This window comes from Mus caroli, chromosome 13, assembly GCF_900094665.2.
Source record: "Mus caroli chromosome 13, CAROLI_EIJ_v1.1, whole genome shotgun sequence".
NCBI classification, from domain to species: domain Eukaryota; kingdom Metazoa; phylum Chordata; class Mammalia; order Rodentia; family Muridae; genus Mus; species Mus caroli.
This window is the reverse complement of record NC_034582.1, coordinates 15,178,002-15,198,165: the sequence shown is the minus strand read 5'-3', so window position 1 is coordinate 15,198,165 and position 20,164 is coordinate 15,178,002. Positions and strand designations below refer to the sequence as shown.

The following is a 20,164-nucleotide window of genomic DNA, read 5'->3' as shown; positions in this document are numbered from 1 at the left end:
TAGTTATTATGTGGTTAACTATAGAAACAATTTTTGACTCCTGCCTAGAATATCCAAGAGTCTGCTCCCTGAAGATGCAAATGCAGAATGGCAGATAGCAGGCCTGTACAGAATGCAAGTGGGTCCCTTGGTGTGAATGAAACTCAGTCAGGTTAATTACAATTATCTGAGTCTTGCTGTGATCCCACCCAGGGAAGAGCCTATAGCTTAGATGATGAATACTACCTCATGAATAATATAGCTATACTCTGGTCCTTCTTAGGAGTATATCTGTGCAAACTGAACCTGTTGGCAGCATGGCTATGATGGTCAGTTCTGCACTTTCTGCAATGTAGATTTCTCATGGTTATGGTATAACATGCACTGGATGGAGACTGCTCTGTGTCACTATTGAGGTGTCAGGGCTTGGTAGAGCTTTGCTTTCAACATTACTACCACCATGACTAAGGCTGATATGGACTTGGATGCAGTATTAAGACTTGTATATGGAAATGTAGACCATTTAACAGAAGGGAGATGGGATTTTTCTGAGAAGAGTTTTGGATTATGTAGTGCTAGTTGTGTATAAATTCATATATTAGGGTTCTCTAAAGGAACAAAACTGATAGATTGAATATATATGCATATGTGGGATTTATTAGAATTTAGACAAACTATGGTTCAAGTAGTCTAACAACAGTGGTTGTCTCCAGATATAAAGACCAAGAATCAGGCAGTTGTTCAGCCCATGAGGCTGGATGTCTCAACCAGTCTTCAGTCTATATTGGAGTCCCAAAGGGGGTAAGTCCTAACATCACGAAGGGACATCTTAGAAACAGGATCGATGAACTTGCTAGTTAGAGAGAGGGGAAGCAGGCCAAAAGCCAAGCTTCCTTGTTCAATGTCCCTTCATGTGAGCTGCCACCAGAAGGTATGGCTTAGAAACAGGATGGTCTTCCCACCTCAGATGAACCAAACAAGAATGTCTCCCACAGGCATGCCCTGCTGCTTGGTTTTAGTTGATTCTAGATGTAGGCATGCTGACAACAAGACTAGCCATCACAATCATATCGGACCTTCTGAGTCATGTTTTGAAGAGTGTACAGTTGGATAGCTTCAGAGCTTTCCAGAGATGTAGAAAACCCCTGAGGAAACCAAGACTGATTGGTCATCTGAAGGGCAGGTGTTTTGAAAGGAAACATTTGAGATCACTAACAGAGCAGTAAAAATAATCCTGGGGAGATCTGAAGGTGAGGATGGAAAAAAAGCCACTGTCATGAAAGAAACAGGAAGGAGGTGGGTAGGTCTTAGGAGTTCTGACAGAGCTTAGTGTTTGAACCCCAGAAGAACAAAAATCCCAAAGTGAATGAGTTCCTGACTTCATAGAGAAGAGAAAAGTGGAAGAGAGAAGACCCTCACAGGAAAAGTTTCTAAATGTGTCTTGGTCAACTTGAATATTTATATGTCCTAGCAGAGCTCTCTGGCGCTTTCTAGGCCCCTTCTTACAAGGGTTTTGGTGATGGCAAAGAAAAAAATAACTAATGTAGACTTCAGTATATGAATTGGTATGCTTATGGCATCATTCAGTGAACAGAAACAGATTTCATTTTTGTTATAAAGTAAATGGAAAAAATAAAACTTCATGAAAATGGCTTGTGTACTAGTCTTGAAAAACTAAGTTGGAGATTGACCTTTTTGGAAATGCAGCTCACATACATGGGAAGAAGTTTCAATTTTATGTTTCCAGAAAATGTATCATTTCATTCTTAGAAATGATCTGGTTCCCAAGCATAGGAAAATGTGTCAGAGGAGCTGGCTCAGTAAAGACACTTACTGTTGAACCTGATGACTAGAATTCGGGACCTACCTATATGGTGGAAGGAGGAGGACAAGGTTGTCCTCTGTCCATGCCATGTGTGCTTCAGTGTACACAACTCCCCCAAAGTGTTAAGAAAGAAGGAAAGAAAGAAAGAAGGAAGGAAGGAAAGAAAGAGAGAAGAAAGAAAGAAAGAAGGAAGAAAGGAAAGAAAGAAAGAAAGAATGGAATGATGAAGTTGTGTGACCCATATACACATATTTTCCTGTCATTCATGGTTGTGACAGAATAGCGTGGCCCTCACCTCAGCTATGCCCAAATCAGCCACAGTGAACATTCACTCATCTGACCAGACAGTACATGGCAGAAAAGGCTCCCAGAATCCTGACGTTTGCCTTGGGACTTTTTATTGACAGGACATCAGTGATGGAAGTCAAAGAGTCTTGGAAATGCCTTCTTATTGTATTTGCCTTCTTGGCTACTATGTAAAGAACCCTGACCTCCATAAGTAGAACTGACCACAAAGACAAACACAAATTACTCCTGCAGACTTGGTTTCTCTAGCAGGGCTCCTGTGCCTCCGCCCAAAGCTCTACCAAGTGTTTAAGGTCATGCAGGACTCCCAGCCCCAGCTGAGTGAGCCATCAGGTGACCATAGTAATACTAAGTTCATCCAATCCAGCTGGACCAAGCTGTGAGCTTTGTCGTTTGAATTTTTAAACGTTACAGAATTTGTTATGCTCAAAGCAGTGACCTATACAAAGCAAGGGCTCTAGGCACATTCTCATTTGGCTCCTAGAAGTGAGTCTTTTACCCTTCTCCATTGTCTGTTTTGCCTGGTTTCCCTGCTTTAGAAATGAAGATCAATGCATGTTCATTGTACAAAGTGACAGTCAGTGATGTTCTTATTCAAGTGTCTCATATTCTTTGATCAGATGTAGCCCTGTGAAGCTCACCTCCCTCTTATTCTCTTTAATAGTCACCCTTCTTTTCGCAAATAATCCTCCTATTGACACATGTGTATGTAAGTGTGTGTGCATAATCTTGTCTTCACATGTGTGAAAATATTCAATGTTTGTCTTTCGGGTCTAGCTGAGTCTGTTTAATGTTACGTTTCAGTCAAATGGAATAATTTTATTCTTCCCTATGGATGAAGAAGACTCTACGATGTCTTGTCATCACACTCTCTTTATCTACTACCATCTGTTGATAGTCACTTCTGTTGTTTTCAATAGAATACCTGGTTGCACACTAGCTTCTGCACAGGCTGCTGTATCCTAAATGATCTTTTCTTTCTGAAACCCAACCAAAACAAACACTAATGCTGAGCCAACAGGTGCCAACACTTGACCACTGATCCATCTTTTCTGCATCTTTGTAAGGATCTAACGAATCATGCTGGAGTTATACCTTTAGCCAAGGCTGGATACCCACTAGGAAGGCACTCTGATGTTCATTTTACCTCATGGGAGCCAAATATGTAAATAGGGAAGTCTGTCACTGAGCTGCCTACTAATTAATGATCTTGTGCTGGCTTCTTTGGATAATGATGCTACTGCTCAGAGAATCAGAATTCTCTTAAAGTCCATTATTCTCATCTTGACTGCAGGTCTCCAGATGGATAACCCACAATGCTCCCTAGAATACAGGCTGCAGGACTGCACCAAGGCAGCAGCTTTCTATGTAGCTTCTGAAAGGCAAGTCTAAAAGCTGTCCCGTGAGCTGCACTGTGATGTTTCCAGGGTACTTTCTCTTGAGTCAGATGGGCAACAGAGACAGAGATGGACTTTTTTGATAATTTTGTTGCGTGACAATGATTGTTTAGAGTGTTTAAGACATAGTAATGCTGCCGGAAATCCAAACAGGCTATTTCATGGGTTATGCTTCTGTGCCTTGAAATTAAATTTCATGGGCAATATTGAAACCATTTTCTCAGTGTACCACCCAGTGAGAAATGTCCAGTGAGGGGCTTGGTTCTCTGTGAACGTAGGGATTAAAAAGTTGTTATAACTGCTACAAGATAAAATTGCTAACTACTGATTTCTAACTCTGGGGAGAATGTTCTCCTTTATCCTCTAAAGGAGTATAGATGGTGCGTATCCTGTTTATGTGAATTCAATTTTATGGGAATACAACTGCTCCTGTTAATTTATTGTCTGTAAGACTTTTCATTCTCCAGTGGCCAAGTTTACTAGTTGCAGTAGAGATGGCTTGGCTCTGCAAAGCCTAAAATAGCTACTCTCTGGTACTTAAGTCAAAAAGTCTATAACCCTTGCTTTGTACTACTCATCTTGATCCAGCCCAGACTACATGCTATTATCAACTGTGTTAATACATTTGTTACTATAGCAAAATGCCAGAGGCAGACTGCTTTATAAGATAATGTCTTTATAAGCAAACAGCTTTATTTAGACTGAATTTGAAAGCAGGAAGCCTAAATAGCATGAAGCAGGCTGTGGTCAGGGCCCTGCTTGTCTGCATTACATCATGCAGAGCATGTAATTTTCTTTGTGCGGTCTCTTTCTTCCTAATAAATCTAGCACAAGTCAGTCATGGAAACCCCATCATAATCTAATCTAATTGAATATAATCATTTTCCAAAGATTACAACTTGGATTATGCTTTCACCTTCTTGGTGTAATTAATGAAAGGCTGTGAGATGCTTTTCACCTTCTTGGTGTAATTAATGAAAGGCTGTGAGAATTCAATTCCTGTTCAGTTCCTGGGTGGGGAGAGGAAACTTTGTCAAGCCACAGCTTACCCGAATATCGAACCCCGCATCCACCCTCACCATACTAGGGGAACATGTGCTTCTTCTTTCTGTATATTTACCCTCTGTATGAATCAGTGTTTATGTACATTTTTTCTTTTCAATCAAGGCTGTATATTTTCCAGTGAGCCCTGTATTGTCCTTCACAGTGCTGAGCTTATAAGAGGACAGACAGCCTGTCACGCTACCTAGTCACTTATATTCTGCTTATTTTAGATGAGGGTTTCCTGGGTGTACAAGCAGGACAGTAAAGTTCTGTTAAGATTCTTATAATTCCCTACACCCACCCACACTTAGTCACTTAGCTGTATCCAGTTCTTCGGTAATAAAGACCAAATCTCTGTTGTAAGGGATAGAAGCTTGGTGGTCTTGCTGTTGGTAAGCTGTTGAGACAGGGGCCCATATAGAGCAAGTGGGACTTGCATACAGCTGAGGATGACCTTGAACCCCCTGGTCCCGTGCCTTCACCTCCTGAGTGTGCCAGCTTAAGACAGGGACTCTCTAGCACACAATAACTTTGGTGTTTCGCAGCTCTTCTATTTAAAAGTCTGATTCATGCTCTGTTGTGGGAAAGCTGATTGTCCTGCCCATTCAGTTAAAAACAATAGTATAGTATAGTATTGTGTGTGTGTGTGTGTGGTACATGGAGGAAATAGAAGGTAGAAATAATGAAATCTTATATTTCTTCTTTTAAGGATTCATTTATTAATATAAGTATACTGTAGCTGTATCTTATATTTCTTAATTAAAAATTTTTATAAACAGGTTTTGATTGTATTTCCCCTCCCACAATTGCTCCCAGATCTTATCTGTCCAGTTTCAAATTTCCTCTCTCTTGTTCTCTCTCTTCCTCTCTCTGAAGAATAATCAAAATATTTAAAAACCAAAAAGTGAAAAATGAAAACAAACCACAAAAGTGATGAAACAGTACTGAACTAAACCTAAACAAAAAGCCCACGAATCCACGACAGTAGTAAGTTCCGCCTTTCCCTCCCTCCTTCCCACGCCTCTTCCTGCGGCTTGCTTTTCCCTCTCTACTCATCCTTTCCTTCTCCTTGGTTTCCTTCAGGTGCATATCCATGTCATAGGATAAGCTGTCTTTTCCTCAGCAGGATCCCCTGGAGATTTTCTTACAGTTAGTTTTTTTTTTTTTTTTTTCTGTGCTCTCCATTGCTGATTGGTCAGAGGCCAGGAGAGAAAATGGACTGACCAGGTAAGCAAGATCCCTTCCTCCTGGATAGTGGAGTGCTTGCACTTTCTAAATGTTCTGTTGGCTTTCCATCACCCTAACCTCTGATCAGCTTTCCCTTAATTTCACAATTGAAAGTCAGCCTGCAACCTGGGGATGTTTCTTTAGTGCTCAGGGAGGTCTCAAGCTTGGAACTATGGAGTCCATTAACTAATCAGAGACAATAGTTCCAATGCTCTTCCCTGTTTCAGGGTATTTGGAAAAGTAATTCCAAAGGTTCAGTCTTCTCACATAGCAGAACACGGCTACTAGATGGGCTCAGGTTTGGTGGGGCTGTTAGCTGTGGGATGTACTGTTTTAAAGTCTTCTGAAAGAGAAAACATTGTCTTTCAAGGAAGTGCAAACAAGTCTATTGCAATTACTGTATTGCCTGGTTTCTTAGCTATGTTTAGGTTTCCTGTGGCAGTCTGAATGATAGCCACCAAAGAGGAATGTGTTTACCTAAAGTCTGGAAGTGTAGTGTCATTGAAGTACGAGTCTCTGCAGATATAGATAAGGTAAAGATCCTGAGGAGATGCTACCCAGAGATGGTAGCCTTGTAAGATACAAGAGGGGAAATTACACAGTGAAGCCCATGTGGAGTAGAGAAAGACAGACACAAGTCAGTGATCCTGGGATACCCAGAGCTGGAGCACACAAGGGAAGGTTTTTTCCATAGCTCTTGCTACTGCTCTGCTTTAAGCTTCAGACCATACGAATATTGTAGAACCTATATCTAAGCTTTAAAAGCTATTAAGTTTACAGCAACTTGTGGCAGAAGTAATTTTGAGAGCTTTGGTGACCTCATACATGGGTTTCAGAAAGGAAGTGCTTGGACCATGATTGTCTGTGATCATGGCTATCCCACATCATTCCTTTCCTTTTCTTTTTAGATTTCTGCCTTTAATTAGGGGGAATTGTGCACACATAACACATGTGCACGTAACACACTTAACAAAAAAAACCACAAAAAGGAAAGGAAGAATGGTCACTGCAAAACAGTTATGACTTTACAGTCCAGTACAAGTCAAACTCAATTTATTTTCTGAATTGGCTTATGGAAGTAATAGGGCTGGATTTCATTGTCTGTATTCCTTATGCTTCATCCTATAGTAGGATTCTGCATACCTTAATATTCTAAAGACTTCAACAAAACCATCCCACATTATTTTTAAAAAGGAGCAATGATCTTTTTGTTCTCATTGATGGACCATTTTTCTCTTGCTCTAGCAAAAGAGGGATAGAGTGGCTAGTGTGTTTTTATAAAAAGATTGAGAGAAGGGATATGTTTGGTGGATGTGCAGTCAGGTGTGGGGGAAGGGTGTGCCTCTGCAGGCCCATGCTGAGGCATTCCTTCCCATGAGAGTCCAGCCACAGATAGTATAGCATAAACTAGAGTTTATTCAGGGTATGAGGAGGGGAGCTGAGAGGATAGTAGAGACAGAGAAAGACAGAAAGAGAGGGCAGAGGAGTGGAGGCCAGCCATGAGCACATGGAGAGAGAGGAGAAGGGTCCAGAGGACAGAACTGGAGGAAGAAGGCAAGAGGAAAAGAGAGCAGAGGGGACAAGCAGACTCTTTTATAGTGATTCAGTCACACCTGGCTATTTCCAGGTAACTGTGGGCAGAGCTAGACAAAATGCTAATAGTGATTTTCTTTTTGACAATCATATCAGATTTGTAGGACCAAGCATGCATTTCTTTCTTCAATCTCATAAGAAAGGCATTGGTTCTCCCCACAGCATCTGTGCCACCGTTACTCTCATGGACATATCTTGACAGAGCAGTGACGGTTACATTTCACAGCGTCCATGGCTGGGTAAGACTGATGACCCTCCACCCCGAAGCACTCTGCATAGCACGTTTCATTACTCTGAGAGCTAACAAACAAAGATGAAGTTCTCCATGTCCTGTGACCAATGTGTATGGTGGTTTTAGAAACTGGATTTTACCACCAAGTTCTGGTGAGCAACCAAGGTCAATAGCAACAACCTGTATTGTTTTGGGGTGTCTCTGGGACATCTCTGACCAACAACTCAAGAGGGAGTTATTTCATCCTTGGCACTGGTCTTGACGAACTCACGGGCCCCAGAGGACTTATTGTTATTATTGTGCTAAATAAACAAAGTCTCAAACTGCTCTGTAAATTTATATCTCTTTACCCATAGATTAGTGTAGCCTTTCAGACCTTGGCAGAGAAGTTTTTTTGGTCAGTGGATGAAAAGCCTTTGGCTAACTGAACTAAGTCATAAGAGGAAATGCTTAACGGTTGGTCCTCAAGTCACGTCTGCTGGAGATGACTCAGTGCCTGCTTTCCCCACGTGGTTTGTCTCCAGTTGTCATAGAGTTTTATTACAAACAACAGCCTGCTTTTTTCCCCCAAATACTTTTAGACTTCCATGTGTTTTGGGGAAAGTAAAGCTGAATTCTTTAACCCATTAACACCAGCATGGTGCTGTTTTCAGGTTTGCCTAATAGCTCTGATCCTGAAGAGAATGTTAGCCTTGCGGAACTAAGATCTCTGATATCAGTGTCTGTAATGTCTCTCAAGTCATCAAACCACTAGTCAGTTTAACCAGTGAATCCGGTTGCTAAACCACCATACACATTGCTCACAGGACACGGAGAGGCTCCTTCCCTGCTAGCTAGCATCTCATAAGGATAGGCAGTGCTAGGCCGAGTGAGGCAGGCAGGTGTCTCTGTGTGTGTGTGTGTGTGTCTGTGTGTCTGTGTATCTCTGTGTGTGTGTGTTTGTATGTCTCTCTCTGTGTGTAGTTAGTTTTACCTAGCTCTGAATTCTGTGAACTGCACTAATGTCTGCTATGTCGAGATATGTTCATGAGTGTATATAACAAATGCTGTGGGGAGAATTAAGCCCCCTTTAAAATTAGATTTAAGGAAGAAACACATTAGCTGTGGGGCAGATACAGTCTCTTTGCTATTAGAAATAGAATCTTTTACCACTTATTAGCAGAGTATCATAGGCAGTAAAGCAAATTATGCTTAGATTCACAGAATCTAAGCAGGCAATGCTAGCTTAAACACTGTATTTGGTAAGTAATTAAAATTAAAATTTCCTTTCTAACAAATCATAGTGGTTTAGGCTGGCACTAATACATAGCAGAAAAGATAGAAAACAGGAAGTGGTCAATCGCCGTAGCTGAAGCTGTCCTTGTTAAAGAGTCTTTAGGAAGACTTAATCTTTAAACAAATTTACAGTCTAGTGGAAAGAGAAACTTCTGGCAGTCTTCCCCTGCTGCTTCTCATACATCTGTTGGGGATTCAAAACTAATCCTTCATAGAGTGATAATCCTCAGGACATTTGGGATTTCTGGTTTAGAGGCTTGTGCATCTGGGAAAATGGCAAGTCTCTTGTTTATGACTTAGGTGTGGCCATGGATCATGGAAGAATTCTTTGTCAATTTCTTTTAAATGTCATTCTTCTTAATTTCAGCATCCTGTTAAGTCCCACTGTAAATCAGGCTCCTTGGGAGCACAACTCCATATTGCTGTGCTTACTTCTGCTCTTCTGGGATCCACCTCAGTGCAGCATGTGGAAGAAGCTTTTCCTGGTGGTGTTGGCTGCAGTGTGAAAGCTTGGGGAGAGTTTTATCTTCAACAGCCCCAAATGAGATTCCCGAAGATCTTCAAAATCAACAGGACTTTCTTGTATCTGTCATACAATTATTTCCTGGCCTTACATAAGGAGATATTCACTTCCAAAACATGAACGTAAATTCTTTGTGTATTTAAGAAATTGATATAGACAGACTTTCTTTGAATCTACCTAAGATCTAGCTACCTTCAACTAAATGACAGTCACTTTTCAGAAAGAGCACACCTCTACAAGGCCCCCACTCCACACACCCTCCTAACAAAACACATTGGGGAAACAGAGGCAAGGTTTTGAATTGATCCTGTGAGGATGGAATGGGGTTAAAATGACAATAGGAATCAGCACCGTTTCAGCATCCCTCTACTCTGGGGCATCAAACCTCCTTAGGACCAAGGGCCTCCCTTCTCATTGCTGTCGGGCAAGGCCATCCTTTGCTACATATGTATCTGGATCTAAAAATCCCTTTAGGTACACTCCTTGGTTGGTGGTCTAGACTCTGAAAGAACTGGGTGGTCAGGCCAGCCTATGTTGTTCTTCCAATCCCCCTCCGCTCCTCCAGCCCTTCTGCCAGCTTCCCGACCAGGTTCCTTGAGTTCAGCCTGATGGTTGGCTCCGAGCATCCGCCTCTGCATTGGTCAGTTGCTGGCCGGACCTCCACAGGAACTGCCACACTTGGTTCCTGTCTGAAAGGGACTTTTAACCACAGCAACAGTGTTGGGTTTGGTGTCTGCAGACATGATGTATCCTCAGGTGGGGCCGTTCCCCAATTGGTCCTTCCTTCAGTCTCTGTTCCATTTTTTTGTACTTGTTCTTCCTTTGGACAGGAACATTTCTGGGTTAAAAAAAACTTTGAGGTAGGTGGGTAGCTCCATCCCTCAACCAAGGGTGGTGCCTATCTACTGGAGGTGGTCTCTACACGTTCTGTCTCCCTCTTCTCTGAATATTATGGCTAAAGTCAATCCCATTGTCTCCTGGGAGGCTCATGTTTCTCTGGTGTCTGGGACTCTCCAGTGGCTCTCCCAGTTCTCCATCCTCCCTTATAACTAATTTCTGATGTCCAGACCCTCTGTACCTCTCTCATGTCTCCTCCAGATTCTGATACTGCCACACTTCTTATTTCCTCCTCCTTTCTCCCTCCCTTGTCTCCTTCTCTTTCCATCTCCCACAACCATCCTGTTCCCTTCTCAGTGCAGGACTGATAAACACCCTGATCTTCTTTCTTTTATGCACCATATGGTCTGTAGGTTGTATAATATGCATTGTGAGCTTTTAGTTAGTATCCACATATTAGTGAATACATACCATGTGTTCTTTTGTGTCTGGGTTACCTCACTCAGGATAATATTTTCTAGTTCCATCCATTTGCCTGTGAATTTCATAAAGTCATTGTTTTTCATTGCTGTGTAGTACTCCATTGTGTATATGTACCACATTTTCTGTATCCATTCTTTTGTTGGGGGATGTCTGGGTTGTTTCCAGCTTCTGGCTATTATAAATAAGGCTTCTATGAACATAGTGGAACATATGTCCTTGTTATATGTTGGAGCATCTTTTGAGTATATGCCCAGGAGAGGCTGGGTCTTCAGGTACTACTATGTCCAATTTTCTGAGGAACTGCTAGTCCAATTTCCAGAGTGGATGTACCAGCTTGCAATCCCACCAACAATGGAGGAGTGTTCCTCTTTCTCCACATCCTTGCCAACATCTGCTGTTACCTGTGTATTTGATCTTAGCCATTCTGACTGGTGTGAGGTGGAATCTCAGGGTCATTTTGATTTGCATTTCCCTGATGACTAAGGTTGTTAAATATTTCTTTAAGTGTTTCAGACATTCGAGTTTCCTCAGTTGAGAATTCTCTATTCAGCTCTGTACTCCACTTTTTAATAGGGTTATTTGGTTCTCTGGAATCTGCCTTCCTGAGTACTTTGCATAGTTTGGATATTAGCCCTTTATCAGATGTAGGGTTGGTAAATATCTTTTCCTAATCTGTGGGTTGCTGTTTTGTCCTATTGATAATATTCCTTGCTTTACAGAAGCTTTTCACTTTTATGAGGTCCCGTTTGTCAATTGTTGCTTTTAAAGCATAAGCCATTTGGTGTCTGTTCAGGAGTTTTCTCCTGTGTCCAAGTATTCAAGGCTCTTCCCCACTTTCTCATCTATTAGATTCAGTGCATCTGGCTTTATGTGGAGATCCTTGATCCACTTGGACTTAAGTTTTGTGTAAGGAGATAGGTATGGATCAATTTGCATTCTTTTCCATGCAGACCTCCAGTTGAACCAGCACCATTTTTGACAGTACTGTCTTATTTTTTTCCACTACATGGCTTTAGTTTCTTTGTCAAAGATCAAGTGACCATAGGTGTGTGGATTCATTTCTGGGTCTTTAAGTCTATTCCATTAATCTAATTCCCTGTTTCTGTACCAATATCATGCATTTTATCACAATTGCTCTGTAGTACAGCTTGAGGACAGGGATTGTGATTCCCTCAGAAGCTTTTTAATGTTGAGGATAGTTTTCACTATCCTAGGTTTTTTTTTTTTTTAATTCCAAATGAATTTGAGAATTGCTCTTTCTAAGTCTAAGAAGAATTGAGTTGGAATTTTGATGGCAATTGCATTGAATTTCTAGATTGCTTTCAACAAGGTGGCCATTTTTACTATATTAATCCTGCCAGTCCATGAGCATGGGAGACCTTTCCATCTTCTGAGATCTTCGATTTCTTTCTTCAGAACTTGAAGTTCTTGTCATACAGATCTTTCACTTGCTTGGTTAGAGTCACAGATAATAATAATTTTATATAATAACAATATCATAATTTTATGTTATTTGTGACTATTGTGAAGGGTGTCATTCCCATAATTTCTTTCTCATCCCTTTTATCATTTGAGTACAGGAAGGATACTGATTTGTTTGAGTTATTTTATATCCAGTCACTGCTGAAGTTGCTTATCAGCTGTAGGAAACTCTTTTGTAGAATTTTGGGGGTTATTTTTGTATACTATCATATAATCTGCAAATAGTGATAACTTGTCTTCCTCCTTCCCAATTTGTATCCCTTTGATCTCCTTTTGTTGCCTAATTGCTCTGGCCAGAACCTCAAGTACTATATTGAATAGATAGGTGGAAAGTGGGCAGCCTTGTTCTGTCCCTGATTTTAATGGGAACACTATGAGTTTTTCACCATTTAGCTTGATGTTGGCTATTGTCTTGCTGTATATGACTTTTATTTATTTATTTATTTTTGGTTTTTCGAGGCAGGGTTTCTCTGTGTAGCCCTGGCTGTCCTGGAACTCACTTTGTAGACCAGGCTGGCCTCGAACTCAGAAATCCGCCTGCCTCTGCCTCCCGAGTGCTGGGATTAAAGGCGTGCGCCACCACGCCCAGCTGTATATGACTTTTATTATGTTTAGGTATGCACCTTGAATTCCTGATCTCTCCAATACTTTTAACATGAATGGGTGTTGTATTTTGTCAAAGGCTTTTTCCTCATCTAATGAGATTATCATGCAATTTTTTTCTTTGAGTTTGTTCATATACTGGATTACTTTGATGGATTTCCATATATTGAACCATCCCTGCATCCTTAGGATGATGCCTACTTGATCATGGTGAATGATTGTTTTGATGTGTTCTTGGATTCAGTTTGCAAGAATTTTATTGAGTATTTTTGCATATATATTCATACGTTTGAAGTTCTCTTTCTTTGTTGGGTCTTTTTGTGATTTAGGCATCAGAGTAACTGTGGCTTCATAGAAAAAATTGAGTAGTGTTCCTTCTGTTTCTATTTTGTGGAATAGTTTCAAAAGTGTTGGTGTTGGATCTTCTTTGAAAGTCTCATAGAATCCTGCCCTAAAATCATCTGGTCCTGGGCTTTTTTCTTTTTTTTTTTGGTTGGGAAACTTTCATTAACTGCATCTATTTCCTTTGGGGTTATGGAACTTTGTAGATGGTTTATCTGATCCTGATTTAACTTTGGTACCTGGTAGCTGTCTAGAAAACCATCCATTTCATCCAGGTTTTTTAGTTTTGTTGGCTATAGACTTTTGTAGTAGGATCTGATGATATTTTTGGAATTTCCTTGGTTTCTGTTGTTATGTCTCCCTTTTCAGTCCTGATTTTGTTAATTTGGATACTGTGTCTGTGACCTCTGGTTAGTCTGGCTAAGTGTTGGTCTATCTTGTTGATTTTCTCAAGGAATCAGCTCCTAGTTTGTTGATTCTTTGTATAGTTCTTTTTGTTTCTGTTTGGTTGATTTCAGCCCTGATTTGGATTATTTCCTGCCTTCTACTCTTCTTGGGTGTATTTGCTTTTTGTTGCTTTTGTTCTAGCATTTTCAGATGAGCTGTTAAGCGGCTAGTGTATGCTCTCTCCAGTTTCGTTTTGGGGGCACACAGAGCTATGAGTTTTCCTCTTAGGACTGCTTTCATTGTGTCTCATACGTTTGGGTATCTTGTGCCTTCATTTTCATTGAATTCTAAAACATCTTTAATTTGTTTATTTCTACCTGACCAAGTTATCATTGAGTAGATAGTTGTTCAGCTTCCACATGTATGTGGGATTTCTGTTGTTTTTGTTGCTATTGAAGACCAGTCTTATTCTGTGGTGATTCAATAGAATATATGGAATTAATTCAATGTTCTTTTATCTGTTGAGGTTTGTTTTGTCCCTGAGTATATGTTTGATCTTTGAGAAGGTACCATGAGGTGCTGAGGAGAAGGTATATTCTTTTGTTTTAGGGTGAAATGTTCTGTAGGTACTTGTTAAATCCATTTGGTTCATAACTTCTGTTAGTTTCACTGTGTCTCTGTTTAGTTTCTGTTTCCATGATCTGTCCATTGGTGAAAGTGGGCTGTTGAAATCTCCTACTCTTATTGTGTAAGGTTCAATGTGTATTTTAAGCTTTAGTAGCATTTCTTTTACAAATGTGGGTGCCTTTGCATTTGGAGCATAGATATTAAGAATTAAGAGTTCCTCCTGGCCAATTTTTCCTTGGATAAGTTTGTAGTGATCTACCCCATTTTCTTTGATAACTTTTGGTTGAAAGTCTATTTTGTTGGAAATTAGGATGGTTACTCCAGCTTGTTTCTTTGGACCATTTACTTAGTCCATTCTTTTACTTTGAGGGAATATGTCTGTCTTTGATCCTGAGGTGTGTTTCCTATATGCAGCAAAATGCTGGATCCTGCTTACATATCCAGTCTGCTAGCCTATATCTTTCTATTGGGAAATTGAGTCCATTTGTGCTGAGAGATATTAGGGACCAATGATCATTGCTTCCTATTATTTTTGTTGTTAAGAGTTGGAATTATGTTTGAGTGTTTCTCTTCCTTTGGGCTTGTTGTGAAAAGATTAATTTCTTGCTTTATCTTGGGTGTAACTTCCCTCCTTGTATTGCACTTTTCCTCTTATTATCCCCTCTATGGCTGGATTAGTAGAAACATATTGTTTAAATTTGGTTTTGTCTTGGAAAACTCTGGTTTCTCTATCTATGGTAATTGTGAGTTTTGCTGGGTATAGTAGCCTGGGCTGGGATTTTTGATCTTTTAGGGTTTATGTGACATCTTCCCAGACTCTTCTGGCTTTATAGTCTCTGGTGAGAAGTCTTGTGTAATTCTGATAGGTCTGCCTTTATATGTTACTTAACTTTTCCCCCTTACTGCTTTCAATGTTCTTTCTTTGTTCTGTGCATTTGGTGTTTTGACTATTATGTGATGGGAAGAATTTCTTTTCTGGTCCCATCTGTTTGGTGTTCTGTAGCCTTCTTGCATGCTTATGGACATTTCTTTCTTTAGGCTAAGAAAGTTTTCTTCTATAATTTTGTTGAAGATATTTGCTGACCCTTTGAGTTAAGAATCTTCACCCTCTTCTGTGCCTATTATTTTCAGGTGGGGTCTTTTCATTGTATCCTAGATTTCTTGAATGTTTTTGATATAGGAGCTTTTTGCTTTTTGTATTTTCCTTGACTTTTGTGTCTATGTTTTGTATTGTATCTTCTGCCGCTGAGATTCTCTCTTCTATCTCTTGTGTTCTGTTGATGCTTCCATCTGTGACTCCTGATCTTTTTCCTAGGTTTTCCATCTTCATGGCTGTCTCCCTTTGTGATTTCTATAATGATTCTACTTCCAGTTTTAGATCCTGGATGGTTTTGTTCAATTCCTTCACCTGTTTGTTTGTGTTCTCCTTTATTTCTTTAAGAGATTTATACATTTCTTCTTTATGGGCTTCTACTTGTTTACTTGTGTTCTGCATTTTTTTAAGGAAGTTATTTATGTCCTTTTTAAAGTCCTCCCATCTTCCTGAAATGAGAGTTTAGATTTGAATCTTGTTTTAAGGGTGTGTTTGGGTATCAAGGACTTGTTGTGGTGGGAGAATTGGGCTCTGATGTTGCTAAGTCAAATTGGTTTCTGTTGCTTTTGTTCTTATGCTTGCCTCTCATCATCTGTTTTTGTCTGGTGTTATCTGGCCTCCCTGTCTCTGAGTGGAGCCTGTCCTTCCTGTGATCTTGTGATCCTGTGAAGTTGAACTGGGGGACGTTGAGCTGCCACTGGTGTGTGTGCTGTGTAAGGTCAGGTCTCTGCTGCCAGCGGGCACAGGTTGGAGCCAGAAGGCCTCCTGGTATTTGGCTGGGTGGGAATCTACTTCCCCAGGTCCCATGGGGTCCCATTTAAGATTTCACCCATGAAGCTGGATGTGTCTGAATATTTGGGGGCGGGGTTTGAGCTGCAACTGGGGTGTGTGCTGTGAGGGATCAGGTCCAGCTCTTGGTCTCTGCTAACTTTTTAACTTCTAATGCAGTAATCTATACCTATAATTTTATATAAGCAGATTTACACACTTGGGAACTTTAACTTTTCACATGGATAATACTTAAGTATAAGTAATCATTTTGTAATTTATTCTTTTCTCTTTCAATGAAATATATTTTTTATTATTTTCTACAATAATATGCCTCTTTCAAGAAATAGACTCCTGTATTCAGATGTTTTTCATTTCTTTAACCTTCTACAACTCAACATAAGGATATAATCTCTAGATAGGGAGAGATGAACTTGAATTCAAACTATAAACCCAGATGAACTTGAGCAAAAGACTTGTCTCTCTATGCTTCAACTTCTTCAAGGATACCTGTATTAGGATTGCAAGAAAGGTCCTATACAGGTATTTTACCAGTCACCTAATATTTTGCTATTGAGAAGGAGAAACCTGGATATGTGAATTTCACTGGCTTCTGAGTAAGATGACAGACCAGGTTACCTCCATGTAAGCTGCTAAAAGAGCCAGAATAGACAAACAATGGTATGCACCTCTAAGAAAGAAGTAGAGGAGCTTTAAAAGTTCTTGAAATAATTGAAAAGACCATCAAAAAGGGACAAAGAAGACAGGCAAGCAGAACATACCCTGAGGAGTACAGCTCCCTAGTGGGCACCTCCCACCCTTAAGACAAGCCCACATCTATCAAAGGCCCCCAATTCTTTCTTATTAATTTGTTTGTTTGTTTATTATTTTACTTATTCACTTTATATCTCCCCTCACCCAATCACCTCCTCTCACAAATCTTCCCCCCAGCCCGTCCTATTCTGCTCTGAGAGGGTGAATGCTGCCCTGGATATCCCTACCCTCTTGACCTGGCACATGAAGTCTCTGCAAGACTGTGTGCATCCTCTCTCACTGAGACCAGACAAGGCAGCCTGGTTAGAAGAACATAGCTCACAGATAGGCAACAGTTTCTCTGACTCATATCCCCCATTCCAGCTGTTTGGGACCCACAAACCAAGCTACACATCTGCTATATATGTGCAGGGAGGCCTGTGTATGTTCTTTGGTTAGATGTTCAGTCTCTGAAAGGCCCAAGGGTCCAGGTTAGTTGATTTTGTTGGTCTTCCTACGGAGTTACTTTCTTCTTCAGGGCCCACAATCCTTCCTCCTATTCTTCCATAATAGTCCCCATGCTCCATCCACTGGTTGTGGGCATCTGCATCTGTCTGAGTCAGCTGCTGGGTGAAGTCTCTCAGAGGACAACCATGCTAGACTCCTGAGTGCAAGCATAACAGAGTATCATCAATAGTGTCAAAGATTGGTGTTAGGTCCCAATTCTTTAGCAAGTTTTTCTGAGATGATGATTTCCTTTCAGGAAGGTCAGAAGTAGAAAGAAAGCCCATTTTGTCGGATGGCAGTGTTCAGAGACTATTTTGAGAGAGAACAAATTGCTGAACACCATCCTACACAGGAATCCTGGGTCAGGGACCATGTGGCGTGGTGGGCCATGAGAGGAAGCCTGGTAAGGTTGAGCTAAAGGAGACCCTGAAGGGACAGTAGGAGCTTCACCTGCTCCCAGCACCAGGACCCTGTCATGTAGCCACAGCCCCACCCATAGAGAGATTTGTGGTCATCAGTCACATAGAACCCCAAGCCCTTCCATGTGTAGATGAGGCATCCCTAACATCTCAGACCAAGCCAGTGGGAAAAGAAGCATGTTCTATGGTCAGAGAGGCACAAGACAGCGTTCTCCATGTTAATAAGGTACCTAGAAGCTCAGAGGGTTTATCCAGTAAGCTTCCCTTCCCAGACATTCCTCCCTGCAAAAGGTATTTAATCTTTGACCCACCCTGAGAAGTGGGGTATGGTTTTACACATCCGTTTTCTGCCATGACAATAAATTGTCTGGAACCATGGACTGTCTCTCTTCACCAAGATCCACTGTGGACAGCCATGAAGAAGGCCTTTGCCTACAGAGCCACAGCCACCCAGCCTGCCTCCACCAAGGTAAGAATAATCATCCCAATGGGGCAAGCTAGAGCATTCCATCCTGTGTCTTCCCCCCTACCCGGGCTAGATGCTGTCCCCAGCCTAAGGGCTCCTGACTGTCCTCTGTTCTTCTGCGACTCCCAGCAGTGCCTGGATTTCCAAGAGTCTGAGAACCCCACCGTCCTGGCCCTGGCCTTGTCACAAGCCAGCTCTGCCTTTCCCATATCTCATACTACACTTTCCCACCCCTGCAGTGTTGCATTGGCACTTCCCTACAACCCAGCACCTGCACTAGTGGCTGCATGGGATAAGGACAGGTGGTGAAGCAGATGCGGGCCTACAACCCTTCAGAGATACTTGTAGGTTAGGGAGTTTTGCCTGCCACCAGCCCTGAGTGAAGGAAAATCCATAGAAATAACTGTGCCGAGCAGGAGGACTACCTACTGACACACTGAAAGGTGAAGGTGGCAGTTGGCATGTCTCAATCTAGGAAGCATATAGGAAAAGAAAGCCGTGCCTTGGTGGTCAAGTACACATATTATTAGCAGAACTAACCCTGAAGTTTAATAGCCTGAGGCCAACAGTGGATCAAACTATAGCGCTTTTTTTTTTTAACTTTTAATGACCAAAACAAAAATATACCTAAAAGCGAAGCTTCTGGAAAAACCATTTGTTCTTCCCTGTCTTGTATCGCTCCTCAAACTTGACCTTGGCTTCCCGCCTGGCCTTGCGTTTCAAAGCTGGGTCCCTGAACACATCCTTGTTGACAACAGTCTTGTCCAAGGGGATATCCACAGAGTACCTTGTGGGCATGAGGTGGTTGTAGTTATAAACTTTCACAAAGGACTTGATCTTGGATTGCTTGGCGATCTTCTTCTTGCCCATGGCAGCTGTCACTTTCCTGGGATAGCGGTCAATTCCAGCCACCAGGGCATGGCTGTAAGGGCGGTCTGAGGTGCCATCGTCAATGTTCTTCACGATGACGGCTTTGCGTCCGGAGTAGCGTCCAGCCAGGACCAGCACCACTTTCCCGGGTTTCATGAACTTGCCCATCTCGACAGCAGGCAGCCCGCACCCAGCCACTATAGTGCTTTTATTCACTGATGTGAAGCCCAAGAACTCTGAATGTCCAGTGGTATCCATGACATCTAAAATCTCAGTACATCTGGGAGACACCCCTCGATAAAAACAGTAACCCCAAGGAGTATGATCTGGGGAATCTTTTCAGAATGAGAAAACCTACCTAGCACTCAGAAAGCAAAAGTAAGGCTCTCTGCTATGGATTGAAAATAGCACAGAAAAGCCAGTTCTTACAGACATCAGATACTTGCTCAATAGAGACTCAGTACCACTATTAAGACATAGCCAAGAATCCACAACTTCAACCATCTCTTTCATTTCCCTCAAATAATTGGGTGTTTCAAATTTTTGAAGATCAAGACAGAAGCTTCTCCAATATTTCGTGCTTTTTCTTTGACCCATGTGATTTCCTTCAACAGAAGTGTATGTTTTGAAATAGAAACTGAAAACAAGCTGGCATTGCTATTCTGATATATGATCAACAGACTTCAAATCAAAATTCACCGGAAGAAATGAAGAGGGCCCAATACATATCAATTAATGGACAATTCATTAAAAAGATGTAATAATTACAAAACATTCCAAATATTGGGGCTTCCAGTTTTATAAAACAAACACCAATGAATATAAAAGGGGTAATGAAATAGTTTATGATTTCAATGCCTTTATTCTCATCTCCAGATAGATCAGCTAAACTAAAATCCAGCTAACAAACTGTAGAGTCAAGTTACTTTTTAAATCAAACACACACACACACACACACACACACACACACATACACACACACTGGCATACACGTGTGCGCACTCACACAATTTCAAACCAGAATACACAAAGCTCATAAAAATTTCTCTACTACCATTCTATGCCATAAATCAAATCTTATTAAGTATAAAAGGAATCTCATTTTATGAAATTATAGTACAATAGA

The 20,164-nt window shown here is 41.1% G+C and overlaps 1 pseudogene across 1 annotated transcript; it reads right to left on the bottom strand.

The window, feature by feature from the left end:
• Positions 1–18,761: 18,761 nt before the first annotated feature.
• Positions 18,762–19,229, bottom strand: LOC110308313 (annotated as a pseudogene). The gene has a single exon (XR_002379545.1). The product of XR_002379545.1 is annotated as a 60S ribosomal protein L27 pseudogene (transcript).
• Between the last annotated feature and the right edge of the window lie 935 nt (positions 19,230–20,164).